Here is an 11,029-nt window from a genome sequence, read left to right on the forward strand (position 1 = left end):
CCTTCCTCAGGCGATGAAAGGAGACAGAGACAGAGACCCACATTGGAGTACTGGACAGAAATCTCAAGGTCCAAATCAGGAGCAGAAGGAGAGAGAGCACAAGCAAGGAACTCAGGACCGCGAGGGGTGCACCCACAAACTGAGACAATGGGGATGTTCTACTGGGAACTCACCAAGGCCAGCTGGCCTGGGTCTGGAAAAGCCTGGGATAAAACTATTATTATTTTTTTTTAAATTTTACATACCAAGCAGTTTTCCCTCCACCATTCCTCCTGTTTCCTCCATCCTACCTACTTCCTACCCCTTCCGCACTCAGTAAGGGAAAGGGAGTTTACAAAGCATGGCATATCCAGTTGTGGTACACACTGTTTTCATCTCACAAAGTGAAGTTATCGGCCCACAAGCTTTAGAAAGTAGCCCATTTTATTTTCCTTGTTTTGAAGTCTTTCATACAGGATTTCCTCAAAAAAAAAAGTCAGTGATGTAATCATTTAATCTATCTTCAGTAACTTAAAATGAAATATTAAGACGTCTCATTAGTGTGGTAGGTAGTACCGCGGGGTTCATAAGATTAAATATTAAAAAGTTACAAGGTCAAAAGTAATTTTGATTTTGGCCATTAAGAAATTAATTTGTCATGAAGTAGATGGGTTTGTGGGATTGGTTGAGTATGGTTTTATAAATTCGCGCGCGCGTGCGTGTGCATGTGTGTGTGTGTGTGTAGTGTAGTGTAGTGTAGTGTAGTGTAGTGTTACTTAGTATCAGGACAGAATAAAAATAGAATTTGCCAAAACCAGAAAACCCAGTTTGAGACTATTTCTCTAGTAATCTGCTAGCTAATCTGAAACAAAATCCTTTGTTCTCCAGTCCTTCTTTTTTATTATAAACTAGTAGCAAACTTGGGTTCAGCCTTACATCTTTCTGCATTTTCATTTTCTGCATGCCATTGTTTATTTTCCTCAGAAAGTTTTTCCCTGTTATTCCCCTTTTTTCAACCAGTGTCTTTTCAAAATCCCTACTTTTTTCATTGTAAAGATGACATACATCTATTGGCCAGTAGTGTGTGTGTGTGTGGCATATTCTGAACATTATCTTTTAAATATTGAGTAAGTGAATGCATAATTCCCTTACTGATATTTCTGCATCATCCAGACTCTTCCCCATTGCAACCCAAAACTCGTTAAAAGATGTAATGAAGTCCAGTTATTAAATAAGGTGGCTATCTGTCTTCTTTCCTACTCAATTTTAACAACTCAAATGCAGATAATCCAGCATACTCTCTCCATGCTATCCAAAATGATCATATTCTCTCATAACTGCCATGTATTTTTCCATTTTTCCAAATCACCAAACTTTGTGTGTCTGATGAACTCTTACTGAACCTTTCTTACCCAATGTACAGATCACCTATTTTTGTAGTCTTCCATGAATATCTATCACTCCCCCAACTCCACCAGAAGAGTGAAACTTGAGAGCTTTGATGGTGGTAGTTTAGTTCAGCAAATTAAACTGACTGAAATTGATTTTTTAAAAAGGAAAAGCATCTTTAAAACTACTTTATCCGTGTTGATTTTAACTTAGCAATAACTCCCAAGTAATGGGCAGGTAGCTAGCTACAGAGAAGAGCATTTGATATAGCTGTGCCATCTCAGGTCCCCTAGGGATGCTTTCAAAACACCATTCTCCATTTTAAAATTCCATTAGTGTTTTAAAAGTTGTTGTTTGTGTCACTACAAAACATATCCTTCTGTTGGATTTATGATTGTATCTCTTAGCTAGCTAGTATGGCCTTTGGATTTGGGAAAAAGGATAAAATGTAATCCTAAATCCCTGGACCTTATGGAAATGGTGGCTGTTCTTCTTCATGGTGATAAGTATTACAAACCAAGACAAAGTAATGTCATGTTCATATCGGCTATTTGACACACTAAGAATTCCTAGTGTTACAAATAAAACACCATAAGAAAAAGCTGCTGGAATAAAACTTGCATTTTAAAAGCCATTCTACTTTCAAAATCCATAATCATTGTTGCTTACCAAGCATTTTAAGGATACAGTTAGGATTACTCACCTTAGAGAAATAATATCAATGCTTATATGACTACACAGGTATTTTACTTTCCTGTAATGGGAAACACAAATAATTGAATTACTTGGTGATATACATAGATATACAAAAGGAGCACTCAGAGCCTTTCAGAAAGCAGTATAGCTGGAGGGAGTATTTAACTGAATGTTTCCCATGTGCTGAGGTGCAATCTCAGCCTTTTCAGTAAGAAAAAGAAAGAGGGAGGAAAGAAGAGAAAGGGGAAGATAAATATATAGAGAGATTGAATGGTAGGTTGGTTGACTGATTTAGGGACAGATTCTCGTTAAATTCATCTAGGATGCCCTTGAACTCTGGGGCTTCAGAGCTTCTCCTGCTTCCATTTAAAGTAGCTGGTACTAATAGAGTAAGTTTTGAAGTCAAACTCTGCAAACAGTCCTATATAGTGAAAGTATTTGGGGGTCATTGGTGTTTTCTTGCTCTAATCAACCATTGTTTCTCCATATAGAAGAAGGTCCATTATTTTTTTAACTATGTTCTTAGTTTATTTGGTTTCATTCTTGTCCTTTTCCTTTTCTTTCATGCTGAAGATTGAGCTCAGGTTCTAATGCATGACACTGATAACACTCTCAGCTATAAAATCATTGCATCTACCCCTAAGTCAGTTCCCAGGCTTTCATCTTGAAATCTGTGAATTTGTCACATCTATTTGTTTATATTTTGCTTTTGCATATTTAGGCTTATAATAAAATATTACTGGCAAAGCCAAAGGAAGAGATTCTCTGAATTTTCTTATAAATCCCTTTTAATGTGATATTTTGATTGCACTTTCTTGACATTTTATCTGAGTCTGATTTCATGGTATTTAAACTGTACCAGGGAGTATATTGAAGCCATTATACCATTGGTATTTATGTTCAACTTTCATATCAAAAATGTTAAGTGGAAAACTAAAAATTGCGTCTTCTTAGCCCTTCCAGGCTGAATACTTGTGGCTTCCTTTCTTTGAGAATTTCTTTGTTAAGGAAATTCTTTCCCAGAATTTTCCTTTTTGGAGAATTTCTTTGTCAAAGAAATTCTATCAGAGAATTTTATATTGAGAAAGCAAAGTATATTTCCTCTGAACAGATAATGTTAACTGTGATGGAATATATTAGAATTTCATTTTCACTTTGGTAAACAAACAGCTTACAACCATCTTCATGTAGCTCTGTCTTCCTTTACTGTCATTTGCTTCTTAACCATGGTCCTAATCTTTTCTTTATATTATATTTATCATCAACTTGACAGGACATGAAATCTTTTCCTATAGGGGAACTTTACAAAAAATTGAAATGCTTTCTTACAGAGTTAGAGGATGCATGGATAGAGGGAATTCATACAAACAAGACAGCCTTAAGAATGATAGAAAATATATAAGTTCCTTAAGTGTCAAATACTATCATTGTAAACGTGTGTGTATGTGCACGCGCGTGTGTGTGTCTGTGTGTCTGTGTGTACTGACTCATGCTTGCTTATATTGATGCCAGAGGTTGATTTTGCAATACCATCCTCAATCACTTCTCTATGTTGTTTTGTGAATGTTTGGATTTGTTTTCTATTGTCAATTCTTGTCTTGAGACAGACCCTTTCACTGAATCTGAAGCTCACCAGTTGGCTTGATTAGATAGCCAACTGTTTCCTGGAGTCTACCTGTCTCCACCCCACAGGGTTACAGGCATGCATTGCTGCACCCAGCATTTCTTTAGATGCTAAGGACCCCAACTCGGGTCCTCAGGCTTGTGCACTAGAAACTTCTATACAGTTATCTCCCTAGTGGGCAAATTATATCTTCGTAATGAAGGAAAGTTTTGCTGCCTGGAATAGGATGGGAAATTTTACTGACAGGTTGCTCAGTTCTAGGAACTGCAAGCAAATGAACTGCTTTAGGGACGCTTTTGCTGTTGCTGTTCTTGCTATGGTATCAAGGCTGTGTTTGAAGCATTTGATCAAGAAAAAATAAACAAAACATATAATCCTTTATAAAACTACATTAGATATGGAACCAATTGCTTCTTTTTAGAATACACAGGCTTTATCAAGCTTTCAATGCACATAGCTCTGTTGTGTAAAAGCACATGATTTGGCCATTAATAGCTGAGAAAACTCTTAGAAAAAGGTACCTAGTAGTACAGGCTCACTGTACACTTTAAAAATATAATGGAAAGGTCATTATTGGCTTTGTTTGAGCTTAGAAAGTAAAGCACAAATTACTCATCTTAGAAATGCCTACCAAATTTTTTGTTCAATGTGAAATTAATTGTAAGTTACTGTTGCTAAGAGTGCTTATTACTTGTTTCCATGTAGTCCTTCTGATTTCCTGCTTTGTTTATAAAGCTAAAAGCAAATTACTTAGGACAACAATGTCAAATGCTTTTCTTTACCCAAAGCATCTGAGTTTAGATAGCATTGTGTATGTATGTTTTTAAAGTCTCTATCTCAACTTGGACAAATAGAACCTTTGTTTACCATGCTATTCCCATCCTGCCTTTGAAACTTCTGAGAAGGCTGAGCAGAGTAATTGTTTCAGACATCTGTTTAGCATACTTTGAAGTCCATATAAGTTCCTTTTCAGTTTCAGTTGAACCCCAGCTGTCTTCACCAAAGTCTATAATCAATCTGAATTAAGTTGTCCTACTTCTCCTAATAAGTCTCTTATTAAGTTCTGCATCAACCTCTTAGGGAGACTTAAAAGCTAATTCATGTAGAATTGCCATTTTCTACTAATTTATTTGTCAGCGCTCCAAATTTCAGCAGAAACAATTGCAAAGACTATTAATTTGTCTCTTCATAAACAACTTATGTAAGTGTAGTATATGTTAGAACTAAGCAAACACTTTAAAACAATGGGTGGAGGCAAATGATTTGATGACATTCAACACACTTTTTTCTTTGATTGTGGTTCCTGCAACTTCAAAAGAATAAATACATTGATTTAATAAGAGAAACATTCTTCTGCATTTACTTTCATAAAGAAATAATTACTGAGTGAGCCTTGCTTAATGAGAGGAAAAGGTTTTACAACAGTTGGAAAAGGAACATGTTCATTCCTTATTGAATTTATTTTAATTTGGACTTCTTTGTATTCTTTTGATGGACTATGATAAAAGAAGGAGCTAGAATTCGTTTTCATTCTTACTGCATTAAATAAAAGTTGTGCAGCTACTCTTCTGGTCATGGGACATTTACGAGAACATGGATTATCAAAATGTTCTGCTAATAGGCTCATCTGACATTATTCTACTGAAGACGTGTTTAATTTAATAATAAAACTTCTCCAGAGAGTATCATCTTTCTTATTATTTGAAAACAAGCATATCAAAATCTGATTCTTTAATATGCCAATCCTGTTTACCGAGGATTTATTTCAGCAGCTTTGTTTGTGACTGATAATAATTACAAATTCTATTCCTCAAGCGTCTTAGATAGTAAAATATTCAGAAATACTTAACTAATACATTCAGTATTAAAGGATCTAAACCATAATTCATTCACAACGTTTATACTGTGGATAAATCCTATACCCAGAGAAGTCTCATCTCATTAGAGAATATGACTAATTTATTTCCAAAGCAAAATTATAGTGAAGATTGTATTAGTAGCATCTAATTTCCCTGAGAATATTATTTAGCTTTGAGTTAAAGGAATAAGAATTTTTATTAGTTGTCTATATATTTGTATGTAATGTACTATATTAACCAGAAATAATTATAAAATACTTTATTTATTTAACTGAAATTCATATTTCCATAGAAAGTGGAGCTGGGCAGAGGTGGCACATGCCTTTAATCCCATCACTCGGGAGGCAGAGGCAGGTGGATCTCTGTGAGTTCGGGGCCAGCCTGGTCTACAAGATCCAGTTCCAGGACAGGCTCTGAAGCTATAGAGAAACCCTATCTCAAAAAATGAAAAAAAAATAGGAAAGTGAAATTACCCAACCACTATCTATTTCTAATATTTTTGACATCTACCAAAATGTTAACATCTTTTATGTTTCAATAATGTTATTTTATGAACATAAATCAAACAAGAAATCATTAAAACAGAGAACCCAAGGAGTTGTTCTTTAGTAACTTCATGTTTCACAACAACAATTTTCAAATTTTAACACTGATACAAATATTAGGCCTATACAACCTTCTATTAACTAAGTTACTCATACAGTTAGATTATTTGTTTTCAGTGAACTTGCTTTATGGACATAGAGTACATGTACATAAAAAGTAACACAATTGTCTTGTTTTAATGGGGCCTAAGTAAAGACACTGTTTGCTTTCATAATAAGATGATCTTCATACTAAAACAGCATTTACAGTAGGTTCTATATTAAAGATATTTTCCAAAATCACTTCTAAACTTTTCTCCTTCAGTTCTCTCAACATGAGAAGGCAAAGCTTGGCATTTCCTCCTTCCACCTACTTACTTCCTTTTTCTGTGGTCATGAAGTTCCAGTCTTAATTTTTTAACATTTGTGACAGTTTCAAGGTGATCACGTAGGAAGTATTTTGTCATTATTCAATGTGAAGATGCTGTTTTCCCCAAATCTTAGGTGCGGACACCGATGGATTTGAAGGCATGCTTTGAAAGAATGAAATGAAGGGTCCCTTCCTTTAGGAGATATCATTTCTTTCCATTAGCTTCATTCACTTACTATACATTCACAGTGAGTGGACTGTTACGGCTGTTTCACATTCATCTTTTACCCTTTCATGTTATCATTGTCATGCGAAGTTTCCATGACTCTTTGTAATTTTGAATACATAATATTTAGGGCTTTTATTAATATTCACTTAATGACTTAAACTTCTGTTACATCAAGTTCCCTGGATGCATACCCTGAGAGATGAAGTCTAGGGGCACAAGATGTATGGAGGGTATGCTTTTTGTTAAAGCTTATGTGCGAGTGGGCGATGCACAACCAAAGAGAAGAAAATTCCAATCAAGTATGAGATCTTAGACAGCATCTGAATGTGTGTCTTCATCCCTGAGAGAGCATCCTGGAACTAAACCAAACAACGTAATTGCTTCTTGAAGGCCCAGCCAGTTACCGACTATACTAGTGATGAGCTGCTAAAAAATGTAGCATCTATCTCTAAGGTGGTGCCTAAGCTTGTTTGTACCAGTTGTCACAATGGTACTCCTACTTGTGGTTTTCAGCTAATAGTGTGTGACAATGAGTGCAAAATTAGGAGGACATAGGCTCTGTTTCAACATTCCATTAACAATGGTCCACCCTGAGGAAGTAGATTGTGTCTTAAATCAGGAGTGTAGGGTTGTTTTCTGGCTTTTGAGAAGGCAGGCAACAATCAAACATTAGCCGTCAGCTATCACAGCAGCGTGCAGTTACTCAGGCCAGGTAGAGTGGTCAGTGGCTTAGTAATGTGCTCAGCCTCTGTCTCTCAACATGACTTCCTCAATAATTCTCCCGATTCTGCAAAAATTCTTTGCAAGTAGTAAAAATTTCCATTTTATGGAAACATGGAATATTATCCCCTCTCTAATCCATCTTCAGCTACTTACCTGAATTTAGTAGTATAATGTAAGAATTAATAGCAATGCCTAAAAATATGATCATTATTTGAAAGAAAATGACTGCAAACATTAATTTGATTTCATAGTTCTAGGATTTATAAGCATCCAGGGAGTCACACTGTCTACATATAGCCATTAAGAATGCCCCAGGTACTCTACAGGAGTGATTCTCACTATTGCAGCATGCATTAGAACCCCTTGGAATAATAGTGGCTACCTAGATCAGGTGATCTACTTTTCTACAATTTCTGACTGATGTACAGAAGATTTTAAAATCACACTTTCCAATCATTTTCCAGCTTAGGGTGACACTGAAATCCAGACACTTTGAGAATCACTTTTTGATAACAAAATTACACTGCACTTACTCATAGTGATTTTTCTTAGCTAAAGTACCTCTTTTATTTTTATTCTATTATAATACAAAGTAATACAAAGGGAAATGTTTCATCTACTTTTAAAATATTTCTACCAGTATTTTTATAATAAATAAAGTATAGGAATGGGTTTTTATGGTTTGAATTTTTGAGACAGGATTTCTCTGTTAACAGTCCTCCTGGCTTTTCTGGGACTTGGTGTCGGAGGTCCTTCTGTCTATGTGTTGCTTTTATTGGTTAATGAATAGAGAACTGCTTTGAGCCTATAGCAGGGGAGAACAGAACTAGGCAGGGAAAGCTAGGCTGTATGCTGGGAGAAAGAAGGACAGAGTCAGATAGACGCCATCTATCCTCCACCTGAGACAGACAATGAAAACATTACCCAGTAAGCCATTGCCATGTGGCAAAACACAAATTAATAGAAATGGGTCAAATTCATATGTAAAAGTTAGCCAATAAGAATCTAGAGCTAATGAGCCAAGCCATGATTTAATTAATACAGTTTTTGTGTGGTTATTTCGGGTCTAAGCTAGCCGGGCAGCCAGGAACCAACAAGCTGCTCTCTTCCTTCTACAGAAACTTGCTTTTTAGACCAGACTGGCCTCAAACTTATAGAGATCTACCAGCCTCTGCCTCCCAGATTCTGGGATTGAGGGCTTGTGTCACAGCAATATTTTCTTAAATAAAAATAATTTTTACTGAACAATTTCTGAGAATATTGTTCCATAAGTAATAGCATTTGTTTTTTCACCTATTTAGCATTATCTGGGACATTTTATTTATAAATTAGTGCATACACATGCCCTGTTGGAATAATTGATATAGTATGAGGAGAAATAGTCATTTCACTCAGGAACCTTGAAATGAATGACAACCCCCTGTGCATCTCTCCATTTCTCTTTCTAAAGGCACTCACAGTTATTTATGTCAACTTTCCTATTGGTTTTTTAATGACATCAGTAGGAATAATTTTATGGTTACTTATGATGTAACTAATCTTTTTAGTACTAATAAATTGAAGTTAAAATATACAGTTCCATATTTTTTATTTTTGTAATTAATTAACACATTGTCAATGACAACAATATATTCTCTACAACATTTCCTCTGCCAGACATACTAACTAACAGCAAGTGTGTTACAGTTTTTGAAATCTAGGACATTCAGAGCATCTTGACACTATTCAACAGTTTCCAAATAAGTCCTGCTTGCTATAGATGGAGAGATGATAGCTTCCTTACAAGTTCTTACGCATGATAACTTACCATGTTAGCTTCTTGAAACACTATGCTCAAAAGGAAGGGAATATATTTATATTTAAAAATAAATATGGGTTTGGGGAAAAAATGAAAGTACCACTGAGAGGGATAAGAAAGAATCTTAAGTGCAGTGATTGACAAAGGGGGAATTTTCCCCCAAAGCAGTGTAACATCATTATATTAGTACCTATTACAATGATAGGTGTTATAGTGCACGTGTGTGGTTTATGGGATAAATATGGTTTTTCAAAGCCTTACGGAAGGAGGGAGAAGATGAGCAAGGAAGTCAGGCCCACGAGGGGTGCACCCACCCATTGAGACAGTGGGGCTAATCTATTGGGAGCTCACCAAGGCCAGCTGGATTGTGACTGAAAAAGCAGGGGATAAACCCGGACTCTCTGAATATGGCGAACAATGAGGACTGCTGAGAAGCCAAGGACAATGGCACTGGGTTTTGATCCTACTTCTTGTTCTGGCTTTGTGGGGGCGTAGCCAGTTTGGATGCTCACCTTCCTAGACCAGGATGGAGGGGGGAGGACCTTGGACTTTCCACAGGGCAGGGAACCCTGACTGCTCTTTGGACTGGAGAGGGAGGGGGAGAGGAGTGGGGGGAGGGGGAGAAGGGTGGGAGGAGGGGGAGGGAAATGGGAGGCTGGGAGGAGGCGGAAACATTTTTTTCTTTTTCTCAATAAAAAAATTTGTTTTAAGATTAAGTGAGAAATATTAAAAACAAACTTTTTGTGATGCTGACATCTTAAATGTCAGTAACTGAGTTAGCTGAATTATCCAGAGTAAAACATTTAAAAACATTGATTTTTCAATTGTTTTTTAAATTGATCCACATTTTATTGTAAGGCTTTCTGTTTGTAAACTTTAGTATTTATTATGTTTCCGCAATGTGTTCGGCTCCAAACTGTCAAACTCTCTTAATCAGAATGATGCTGGGACATTGAACAATTAGATTTCTATTTTCTTTTAAGTATTTTCATGACGAATATATTTTTGTCAGAGTTTATTGCCTTCTATTTCTGTTTAAGACTTGATTGTGCTCATAATTTTTTTCCTCTACAATTCTGCATCATTATACACTCAGTGAAGTCATTTATAATTTCCCTATCAAAAATTCAAATTTTATCATTATGATCCTAATGTGACATTAGCAAATTAGGGAACAGAAGGGATTGAGTTTGTGGGCAATATATAACAAAGGAATTGAATGGAAACAATAGTAAATAAAGGCCACTAGCAGTAGGCATTTATGGTTTTTAGAACCAATGTCAACTACCTCTGTTTCCTTTCATTTTCATATTTTAAAGCACTGTAACCTAATTTGGAATTATGCATTGCTGTAAAATTAAAACATATTAAGGATTACTGCATAATTTCCATTCAGTTTCCTTGACATTTATTTCTTTTATCTTTCTGTAGCCAAGTAGGCTATTTGGGATGGCATTTTGCCTGCCTCACCAACAACTTACCAGGTGGCTGTTGATATCCAGATATTTCTAGCAAAAGAAAAAAAATTATTTTAAGCCTCCAAGCTTACAACACTAATATTATAAAAGTTAGTCACTTTTTCTACTCATCCGAAAATGCTATAAAATTTTTTAAAAAAATGTGGGCTAAATTTTATGGGATCCTGTTCCCTAGACAAAGAACTACAGGCAACTGCAGGGAGTAGGAGAATTAGCTTCTTTCAGGAATGAGTCCCCTTATTGGTTATTCAATGCAGAGTGTTCAGCACAGAAACCATATACATATAAACAGTAAAACTG

The 11,029-nt window shown here is 35.8% G+C and overlaps 1 protein-coding gene across 1 annotated transcript in view; it reads left to right on the forward strand.

Moving 5' to 3' along the window:
• The window catches only part of Dmd (dystrophin), a 1,456,297-nt gene that overhangs the window by 1,097,400 nt on the left and 347,868 nt on the right, over window positions 1-11,029 (forward strand). The gene's annotated exons all lie outside the window — the stretch shown is intronic.

Source organism: Microtus ochrogaster, unplaced genomic scaffold (assembly GCF_000317375.1).
Source record: "Microtus ochrogaster isolate Prairie Vole_2 unplaced genomic scaffold, MicOch1.0 UNK58, whole genome shotgun sequence".
Taxonomy (NCBI): Eukaryota; Metazoa; Chordata; class Mammalia; order Rodentia; family Cricetidae; genus Microtus; species Microtus ochrogaster.